Genomic DNA, 11,367 nt, shown 5'->3' with positions numbered 1-11,367 from the left:
GCAACTATACATAAAAACGTCAGGCAGCATCATTATAACCGGTTTCATATGAATATTATATTGACACGTATTGTACCAAAGAGGGCGTACGCCAACGTTTTCTGAATTCGCCATTGCGCTTTCCCGTCGGTAGATGGCAGGCTTGAATGTGTAATTCTTTCAGGAAAGGAGGCGCGCGCCCTGTCGCTCCAGGGAGCGCGCGGCCCGCACGCCTCCTTCCTGTTTGGATCCTCGCGTCTTCTCGCCACCGTGCCGTGCCCCGGTGAAGAGTTCACGGTGCGGGCTTGTCGCTGGATGATGCGGAGCTCATGTCAGAGTTTAATCTCATTTCGCAGCGCGGTGAGAGCGAGCGACATGTTATATTACTGGGAATCAGGAGGGATACCCAAAGAAGGCATGCCAATAAGCAAAAGTAGCGGGCAGCCTGTCATTTATAACTATTAGGAACACTTAACTTTATGGTCGAGTTATGATTATAAATAAATCCAGTTGCCATTTACTGCCGCGTTTTATTGAGAGGCTAGCTACTGAATCATCAGTATTAGATTTGAGGAATAACAGATATTTTATTGGGCGTATTTGCATCTTTTTACTGTCCACTGCGACCTATGATGAAATAGACGTGCTCACCCTGTGACTGCAGGCAAACACGCACGCGTATACAGACCCGTGCAAACGTTGAAGTGCACCGAATTGTTTCACGGTTAATGGCACTGATCAGACAGTTCAGAACTTATTCTGCAGTGTTGAGTGCACCTGTTCCCCGTGTCTTCTGAGAGAGAGCGAGCGAAAAAAGCTTGAATATTCCTCAATTTCGCACAGACACACACACATACACACGCGCATACAAAAAGCCACAAATTGTCCCACAGTGCCCAAACAGGCTTTGCTGTGTCCTTCAGTGTAAAGATGCACTTGAATGATAATGGCCAGCAGGGAGCACTCTGTGTAATCATAACGACCCATCTTCAATGAGTTATATCAGCATTGGTCCATATGAATCATGTTTCGACATCATATACATACATTTAGAATGATAAAGTTTACTCTTTGTGTTGCCACCGAGGTGGTTTTTTTGTGTGGGATATCTTGTTGTGCAGTAGAGAGAGATGAAATTGCCTCTGATATGAGTTGCACTAGTAACTGTGTTTGTAAAAGTTTTATTTCCACCAGCAAACTGTGCATATAAACAAGCTGTATCTTGGATATGCTTTGGGTAAATATAATTTGGTAGAGACAAAGAACAATAAACTGAAGAATTGCTGGTCAGGGGGATATTTAGTGGCATTTAATATGTTGGATTCTCCTATTGTCAAAAGAAAATATTTCTATTCTTTGAAAATATGATGGACAGAATCACTATAATATACAGCTGAGCCATGCTGCATTTATAACAAATCACTTTCTGGATGTTAAACTGCGCTATACAGTAAAGACTGTTTGGAATTTAAAACAAAAATCTTTGAACCGTCGGGGAATTTAAAGGAAAACATTACAATCAACGACTTACAATGACTGACCCCTAGAAGTCCTTGACAAAGCCCTCCACTATTAAATGTGATGCTTTGCCTTTTTAAATTAATATTTGACTGGAAGCACAGAGGTTTTCTGGCAATATGAACGCATTGGAACAACGTGCTTATTTTCTCTCCACAGTGGCTAAGAAAAGAGCAAAATGGAGAGGTCCCACAAGTGAGAAGATCATGAAAGGAGGATCTTTCATATTCACTGTGAGTTTCTGCTGTTCCTCATTTTCTCCAGTTGTTGGCAGCAGAGGACTAAAGCTGTGATTCATGTTCTTATCCCAGCACTCACTTATAACACCTCTGCTGCTGCGTCCTCACTTCTTTAAGTGCATCCTACCTGCAACTGTGCAGCGTATAATTTTTCTCTAACTAATTTAATCGAGATACAGGGCAACATTTTTATTCTGACAACTTGCTGCAATTGTACTGCTTCATCACTTAACCAATTGTTCAAACTGAAGATATAAAAGACTAATACTCTACTGTGTGAAAGGCTCAAAAGCCTTGCTGTGAGCAGACTGATAGGGACTAATTGCAACTTGAATATTTTAAATACAAAGTCTGTTTTTCTGCTTCTGTGCTGACTGCACGACTGTTCTGTCACACATACACACACATCCAAATCAAATGCAAAAGAGAACTGGAAAGACACTAAAGGCTGCTCTGCATGTGTCACCAGTTTGACCCAGACTGCACTTCCTTCTCACCAGACAACTATCGACCTGCACAGACAAATGCACCCACACACACAGACACACACCCACTGCTAAGAGAGCCAACGCCAGATGGAGGTGCTGATACAGACAGAGCTGATAACGGGGTTACCCTCATCATTCCCACTTACACCCTGACGACTGTGGGCCTCACACGCACACGTACCCACACAGCCACACGAGCGAGTGTGTTATCTGTGGTCATCGGCCCCCCGCTCGCGTCACACTCCTGTCGCCTTATCGGCACTTCTTTGCCCTGAGCTGTAATGCTCATTCTCCTGAGGGAAACACGGAGACAGTGAGACACCGGGAGTGTGTGGATATGTGTGTGTCTGTGTGAGTGTGCATACAGTATGTGTGTGTTGAAAAAAGTATAGTTTCACTGGATGGAGGAAATGTGTAAAGATAGCACGGGTGCAGAGGGCAGCAGACAGACACCCAGCCTGGCAAAAGAGTTGGTGTGAGTGAGGAGGATGTGTGCTCTGATTACTGAGGTGAAAGTGTTGCCAGCCAGATGTGCTACACCTCTGTTGCTCTCGCTCGTTTCTCCTGCAGTTTTGCTCCAATTCTGTCTCCCCACAGCCGTCTCTACTCCTCTCCCTAGCTTTGACTCTGAGCCCTTTGCTCGCCTGTATCCTTCCTGCCGCAGGGCCCCTCATTTCTTCATTCCCGACCAGAGCTGCTCTCACTCATCTGCTGTGTTCACATCCGTTTTTCTTTAACTGTAAAGAGAAGCTGTAAGCTGCATGAGCATCTACTACGTCTTTGTTGCTCTTTTTACTACTTCTTACACCTTTTAGAGCTTGTCTTGCTCTCCATCTCCACCTCCCACCTCTCTCTGACCATTTAGCTCTAACAAGTGCTCTCATAGTTAATGAAATTTCCCTGTCTCTGCTCAAATTTCTGCTATTAATCTTACTGTCCCTTCTTCCACTTTTCATCCTCTCACCTCTTAATAACACTCCTTCCCCTCCTCTCCACAGAGAGTCACGGATTCCTGCCCGCCGTCCCTCCTCTTGCTTTTCGTCTCTGCTTCTCCCTCTTCCTCCTCACTGATTCAGCCCTATATTTTAATTTGCTAGTGTTTAATCATATGCAGAAAAGAGGAGGGCAAGGAGGAGAACAAGGAAGAGGAGGAAGGAGGAGAGCTCGGCCAACATTTGCCTAAGGCTCTGCAGGCTGGATCAATAAGTGGTCTTAAGTTTATCTGATTTTTATCAGCGGAGCTGACAGAGGGGCAGGTCAATGGGCTGTGCCCGCGTCAAGTTGACCTTTTCAGGGACGATGGTGAGAGAGCTCCCCCCGGGACCCACACGGTCCCCTGTCACAGTCTGACTGGCACAAGTCTGTTGCGCTCAACGACAAAGTCTGCAGAGACGTCTATATCAGCGCTTGGTGCGGCTGACAGGGCCTGGCTGTTGTATTTATAAACTGTCCTTTGGCTGTGACACTTTGCCAATGATCGGGTCCTAATTTATGCAGGCAAATCTCCTCGGTGCAAAAATGAAAGCTAATAGAGTCATTAGCCGCTAATTCGTGCAGGGATACCTTGTATAAATTGGCTTACTTTGTAAAGCCCTCCCCTGATAATACCTCACCTCCTCAACCCACCCTCTCCCACCTTCTCTCTCTCTCTCTCTCTCTCTTTCGTCTCTCACTCAGACCATAGCATACCATCATACACACGCTGAGCACGCGTACATTATTTTAGTGCCTAAATGGTTGATGGTGTGTGTTTGTTTAATGGTGTGTGAGGCAAGACATTTAATGTGTGTGTGTGTGGGTATGGCGCAGAGCGGCAGTTCGTTCCACCTCCGTGGCTTTGTTACATAAAATATACATACTCAATGTACCAGAGATGTAACACTAAAGCTGTGCACTCTGTGCATGCATTAGTGGACGAACGTGTGCGTTGCCATCCTGCTGTCGCTGCCCAAAGCTGCTGATGTGTTATTGTGCCGCCTGATGGCTGATTATGACATTAAATGTTTATGAGCATTGATCAGCGATAGCCCCAAAGTGAGAGCCATTTCATATCCTCACTGGCCAATGCTTAACGGCATACTGATGGATGCACAATGATCTCCGATACGACGCAACAGGGAGACCTGCGCACGTTGCATACAGACACAGTCACACATACTCATAGTCAAACACACACTGGCTAATACACACACAAGATGTATGCATGGTCATGCTGTAATGCACAGACATTAGAGGATCCATTTTTGCCATTACCTTCATTATAAAAATTTGTAATATTATTTTATTTGCGTGGCAATTATGGGGATAAAATCATTCTAGGAAAAAATGATAGGAGGGCAAAACTAGCGGGACACTTGATGAAGAATAAATGCACATTACATGATGTGTTTACAACTCTTAACCTTTTAAAAGACTAATTTAAAAGTTACGCATTCAGTGGATTCTGCACATTCATCATCAAACACAAATGTGGCATACCACTACTTTCTTTGATTTCCTTTCCCACTACAAGACGTTTATTAGTATTGGAAGGCAGTGTGCCTTCATGTAGTAAGTATAAAATATTAAGGTGAGTATCCAACAAGTCTCACTTTCCCGTAGGAGTTTGAATTCCATTTCCTTTCACTAATTTGTTTATTGTAAGTGTTTCCCAAACTTTAACCAGGTGTTCAAGATACCTGAAGATAATCAGAGTTTATTTTGCATAATTCCTAATGTTAATTGTTGTGTAACTGCAGTGCAAAGATAATGCAATGAAAAGCAGAATCTGAATATGAACTGCATGCAAGTAAAATGTATTTATATAGCACTTTTCTAAGTGCTTGACAACAATAATCAACAAATAAAAATACAAATAATAAATCAAAACAATAATATCCACTAGTTCAAAGCAAGCCTATTCAAATCAGTCTTGAGTTGATTTTTGTTACTTTAAGTGGAGTGCTCAGATCTCAAAATGCAAATGCAGTGTTTCCATAGTTTTAGGAGCAACACAACCTTTAATGCCTACTTTAGTTTTTAGTCTTGAATGAGGAACCACCAACAGGTGTGATCAGAAGATCTCAATGACCTGCATGGTATACGTGAATGCAGGAGTTTGCTAAAGTAAGCAGGCATTTGACCGTGGAGAGCTCTGAAAGTGATCACCAGAATCTTAAACTGAAGTCTGAACTTCATCTGGAGCCAGTGCAGTGCAAAGATGAAAAAATAAGCGTCACACGAGACCAGTTAGAGGACTTAGTAAATCTTCGCAGCTACTGGGCTTCTAGATTTTTTAGTTAAAAAACACAGGATTGCTCAGGGCTATAAATATGTTTATCAAAATTAGAAGCCTGGTCAAATGTAACACTGAGGCATTTAGGTGTGGACATGTTTCCACTGTGCAGAATCTTCTGGTATCAATGTTTTGGAGTGGCAGTAGTTATTTTGTACATTAGTTTATGTAACTTGTCCTTGACGTTGTGTATTTTGATGTGATCCAGTTTGCACTAATTAGGTCCAAAAGTCAACACAGCGACAGACAGAAGACAGACTGGAGCGATTTTAACAGCTACTGATTTCACAGGAAAATGTTTTAACTCTTGCACACTGTCTGCAGAAATGGGAGACAGTGACTCTGTGTTATTTCTGCCACAATAATGGCCAGTTGTGAAATACTGTTATGGCAGCCTGTAGCTCCCAGGTGTAAGTATGGTGGTGAAAAAAACACACAAAGAAATAAAAGGTTGTGACTTATTTTATTAGTGTTTCAGCAGACCTACATAAAGTGATGATATGTAGCAGGAGACCTCGGACTGGGATTTGCAGACATGTTCGCGAGTGCTATACATCATTAGCAGAATGATCTCCAGTGATTTCCAATAACTACAAATTTAAGGTTTTGCTTAAAAAGCTGGCCAAAAAGAACCAACATATTATTCTTTCTGTAAAGTTATGGGAAGTCTGAACAGGTTTTCCGTATAACATATGCAGGAGCTTGTGAAGGGTGACAGCTTTGTGAGAGAAAATCCAAAATTGCTGCATGTTTTACCTGGACAAGCTCCCATTCCTTCCAGCAGGTCCAGGAAACCTCCCACACACCCTCTTTACAGAAGGCAGCAGATGGATAGGACAATGTGGAATCAGAAATTTTTAAATTCCCAGATGTTCTGGGAGTCATATGTGGGAATAGGATCACAGGCTTAACTCGCCATTAAGATAGTTAATCATCTATATTGTTATTAACAAAATGAAAAACAGAAACAATTGTGTTTGGTTCTCTTAGAGCTCTTAGACATGCCACCCAGATGGTCATAAATCTGATCATCTAAATAACAAATCATCCCGCACTTTCATTTCATCACATGGAGAGATTTTCTTTCTGTGACTGGAAAAAGCTTCCATGAAATGTGCCAAAAAGAAGTAAATTATCAGTTTATATGATCTGGATGAGAGATAATTTCTCACTCGTACTGGGATGCCTGCTCCAGTTCGCACTGACTGAGAATGAAAACACAGCTCACCTCATCACCGACACCCCCCCCACTTCCTCGGCCCCCAATTTCAAAATGTAATCAAACTTTTCTCCGACTTCAAGGATTGAGAAATAAATAATTAATTCAGCCCAATTACTTAATTAATTATTTCATTAATCACGGGCTCACAAATTTCCTTCCCCTCCATTCGTCATGCGGCTCAATGGCTTCATTATGGATCAATGTGGAGCTGTCCCCATCAAGAGTCGCACTGTCATCGTCAAGATTAATCAAGATGCCGCCTGCATGCAGAATGGGCCTCAAAGCCATCTCTATGGTAACTAGCATTTAACACTGGGTGCAATCTGAAATTGCTGAGAGATGACAGGGACTAAATGTTTACGTGAACCTGATGATGTTTAAACGGAAAAAAAAAATCCACTTTTTCCCTCCTTGTTCCAGGTCTGTGTATTTTGGGATTTTCAAAAGTAAATGACGATGATTTTTATTCTTTGTTTCATATGAATAACAAAAATGAGAAACTGACAAAAGAGTCCTTTTAGCTTTCTACCTGATAGTTAATGGTGAATAAAAGCTGCACCACAAAGCAAAATAGGATAAATACGTAAATAAAACCAACTAACAGCGACAAACAGACACACACACACAAAAAGAATCATGTGTCATTTTGTAGGCAGCATAAATGCTCACAGCATAATCCAGTTCAGAGAGGAAACCTGAAAGGAAGCGAGCTGGCTGGAGCAAATGTTTGCCACTAAAAGCTGGATGGTAGTTTGCATTCCTGACTGCAGTGAGAAAATTGCTCCATGACTGGAAAATGGGAGAGTGCATTGGAAATTATTTAAAAAAAAGAAAAGAAAAAAAACATTAAATACCACCCTTATTAAGCGCTTGCAATTTGGTCTTCCAAGAAGACAGACATCTTTAACCAGAGAACTTTGAGAACAATTTTGGGCTCCAATATAAAAACATAATAGACATAGGTGCTCTAAAAATGTCCTTCCTAAAACAAAAACTTAATCGTACTTAACAGTCTTCATGGACCAGTTTTATTGCTGAGGGAGTTCATGATCCACTGTCTATATGCACTCATTCAATGTTTAATCACAGAGGAAAAATTTACCACTAATGCCAACTGTAGATGGTTATTTGCTTGAATTATAGAAAAATAACAAGAAATAGCAGAAAAAGTCCTACTGGGGAGAGCAGGTGAACAAATAATAAAGTGAAGACAAAACAAAAATTACGTCTCCTACAGACACATATAGACACATGGGTATTGTAGAGTGTAGACTATTGCAGTGTCTGCATGCTTTTCCTCTAAACATCCTTTTGAAAAATTTCAGTAAAGTAAGTTGGGTTTGAAAGAAGCTCAGAAGTTCAAATGACAATTTCATGATGTTGATGCTTTCTGATGTTGTTGTTTATGTTCTTGTCAACTAGCTAACATTTTCATTAACACCAGTTAATGGACTTGTTAGCTAGTTGAAGAGATCCATGCCTCCATTAGTGAAGAAAAAAAATCGGAGCAGCAATGAGCAGAATACAGGGTGAACAGCAAGTTCATTAGTCACACTACAATTTCAAAGCTGTAGCTGGTACTGCTGAAAGAGTAGGCTTCGAACTGTGTGAAGTTTAATGGGAAACAGGTTGCTTGACTAATATTTGGATATAAATATTTAAATTATGTCATGTATTTCATGGTTTAAAGCTTTACTTTTCATTACTCGAGTTCCAGGAGACATCTGGTCCAGAGGAAAAAAAAAAGACTTTCTCACTGTGAAGAAGTTAAAGCTTTGGAACTATTCACAGTGTCACAAAATAAAAAGTCAGTGGCTGAATCTCAAAGCAGGTCTGAGTTTGATGGACTTTGCCATATGACTGTGCAGGTAGCTGCTATCTTTGCACTAATGCTTTTGTACATGCATAATTGGACTTTTGTGTGTGCTTTTTGTCTGAAAGCGTCTGTGTCCCAGAGAGGGCAAACACGGGAGCTGCAAGACAAGAGAAGAGACAAGAGAGGAAGGGGGAGATCTTCCCTGTTTAAGTCTAAATTCCTCGTTTATTTGTTTGATTAATTTGCGCGACGGCGTGCTGTAACCTCGTTCTGTCACACGCCTCCTTCACAAGGGTTTATTTTAGCAGGGCGGTAAGTGGCCCCATAATGTCACCGTAATACTGGGTCAGGCTTTTCCAAATGGAGGGATGGGACTGAGTGGGGGAAAGACAGAACAAGGGATTTGAAAGTGTGAGATGAGAAGAGGAGGAGGAAAACGTCCCTCGTTCATCTTCCGGAAAGTGAGTGCTAAAATAACACCTGGCCTGAGTGAATTCACTGTGGGTGTGCTGGAAGTATCTGCACATCAGGATAAAAGGAGGTGTCAGTGGATTTTCATGCACACACGCACATACGCACACTCACTTATTGAGGAGGAATGCATGGAGGAATGCAAAACTGGAGTTTACGCTAGACGTTAGTGGCGAGAATTCGTCTCGCTAGCACACATGTGAGGGAGCTGAATCTGCAAGTCTTCATCTGTCAATATCCTTGGAGGTCAACGCCGCTTTGTGAAAATGCAAATGGGTGAAATTGTACCATTTCACAAGGCTGTATGTGTTTTGTGAGGGCATGTGTGTGTGTCCATTTAAGGTAGCCCTGACAGGGTTCACAGCTATTAGATGGTAGAGGGATAGAGGGAGAGACAGCTTGCATATTCAACGCTCTGTCGCCTGGCTGTCATCGGCCAAGTGAGCGCAGAGGAGATAGGGAACTAGTCAAATTACCGGCCGTGCTCGATTCTGTCTTCTGCACTGACAAGTCTGTCAGAGACGGAATTTAATCTCTTAATAACCAACAGGGCCGGGGATGTTCTTTTTCCATTTCCCCCTCCTCTAACTCTTTATCCTCTGACCGTTTTCTGATCATATCTGGTTATGTCGACAAATCACACACGTTTCAGAAAGAGAAATATCCATGTCTGAATATCTTAAAATCCCTACTCTCTCTCGCTCTCTCTCTAACTCTCTGCATCCATTCCTCCATCTCTAAAACAAGCTGTCATTCTAGATCATGATTGATCAGGGCCTTAGTGGCCAACACCAGCTCGCTCTCTCTCCCGTGGAAATGAATAGGGATCAGATGCGCTCCAGCTATGAAGTTGGAAGCTGAGTTATTGGTGACACAAGCTGGAGAGAGGGGAAGAGGGAGAGATGGAAACGAGGATGCCTCGGATGACACTAGTTAAAAAAAAGTCTATTTGTCTTCATTCTTACAAGTTTTAGAACTTTCAAATAGCTTGAAAATCATACCTTGTGATAAAAATAACCATTTTAATGTCTCTCTCTCATAATATTTTTGTGCTTCTTTTCCTTAAAACTGCTAGTTATAAAACAGTATTACACCCCTGTGAGGGATATGGTCTCATTCCAGAGCATCCAAAACTGCTCCTAGCATCTGAGAGATATGCACAAAGTCCCCTCTGGCATTGGTGCCGCGACCAACCGGTAACCAATGCATCTTGGCACTGACACCAAAGACAACTTTAATTAATGGGTAGTATTTGATGAGCTGGGATTGAGAATGGGCTCTGCTAGAGTAACTGTACATTTAACAGTAGACATAAAATTAAATAAAGTGAAACTTAATTTTTAAATATAGTTGTTGAAAAAAAACAAGTTGACTAATTAGCTATTAAATATTAAAAAAAACACCTTTAAATAGCAAAAGAAAAAAAACACACTTTTAAGATTTTAGCATGTAAAATACACTGGGGAGGTAGAGCATTGTGGGTTGGTGGTTTGATTCCTAGCTCATCTGCATGTCAAAGTTTCCATGAGTTGACAATGTCTTTCATTTCTTTACCATCTTGTTACCTACGAACATGTAGTGAGGTCTTCTTGGGATCACATGTGAACATAGTAGGACCATTGAGAGTTTTTTTCTGTGGCTTTTTTTGTATCGTAAATCGAATCAAACTGCAAGTGAAATAAAAAACACAAAAACCTCAACGAGGACATTAACCATCTTTCAGCCACTGACACCTCATTCATATCGTTGGATTCTTAACATATGACAGAATGATAATTTTACAGTTTGCCTTTGTTTTCCTGTTTAGCTCGCATAAAAGTCATATTCACTAGTGCAACAAAAAGAACAACATCCTTGCTTTCTTTTGAGCCAATTAGCTTGAGTTATGCGTTCACCTTGTTTTATTACTAGCTGTTGGATAATAATCATGTTTTTGTCGCATACTTTCCACGTTCTTCAGAAAAACCGTGGCACATGTTTCCAGTCCTCCCTGCCATACCTGCCGGCTGCTAACTCACACCTCTCACCCTGAGGGTTGCAGCCTGTTCCTCTACTCATTCTTACATGGCAGTCACTATGGTGACAGTTGTAACTCCGATGATTAATGCCGCAGGAAATGAAAGTGTTGCCAGGGACGATGTGGGGGCATTGTAAGTTCCTGTGTTATGCTGGAGCTGGAATGCTTTGGTGTTCGACATCGAGCCTTTAGCTAATTAGCTAAATCAGCTCGCTGGGGCTTAATTAGAACCAGCTCGCAGACACACCCGTGTCCTGGGGCTCTTTAATTACCCTCAGGTTCATTAGGAGAGAAGGGCTTCAAGCTCTAATTAACTGGCTCTGCGCACCTATAGGTGTTTGTG

The sequence above is a fragment of the Rhamphochromis sp. 'chilingali' genome, assembly GCF_963969265.1.
Source record: "Rhamphochromis sp. 'chilingali' genome assembly, chromosome: 17".
In the NCBI taxonomy this organism is placed as follows: domain Eukaryota; kingdom Metazoa; phylum Chordata; class Actinopteri; order Cichliformes; family Cichlidae; genus Rhamphochromis; species Rhamphochromis sp. 'chilingali'.
The sequence above is the reverse complement of the archived record's forward strand: the minus strand, read 5'-3'. Positions refer to the sequence as shown.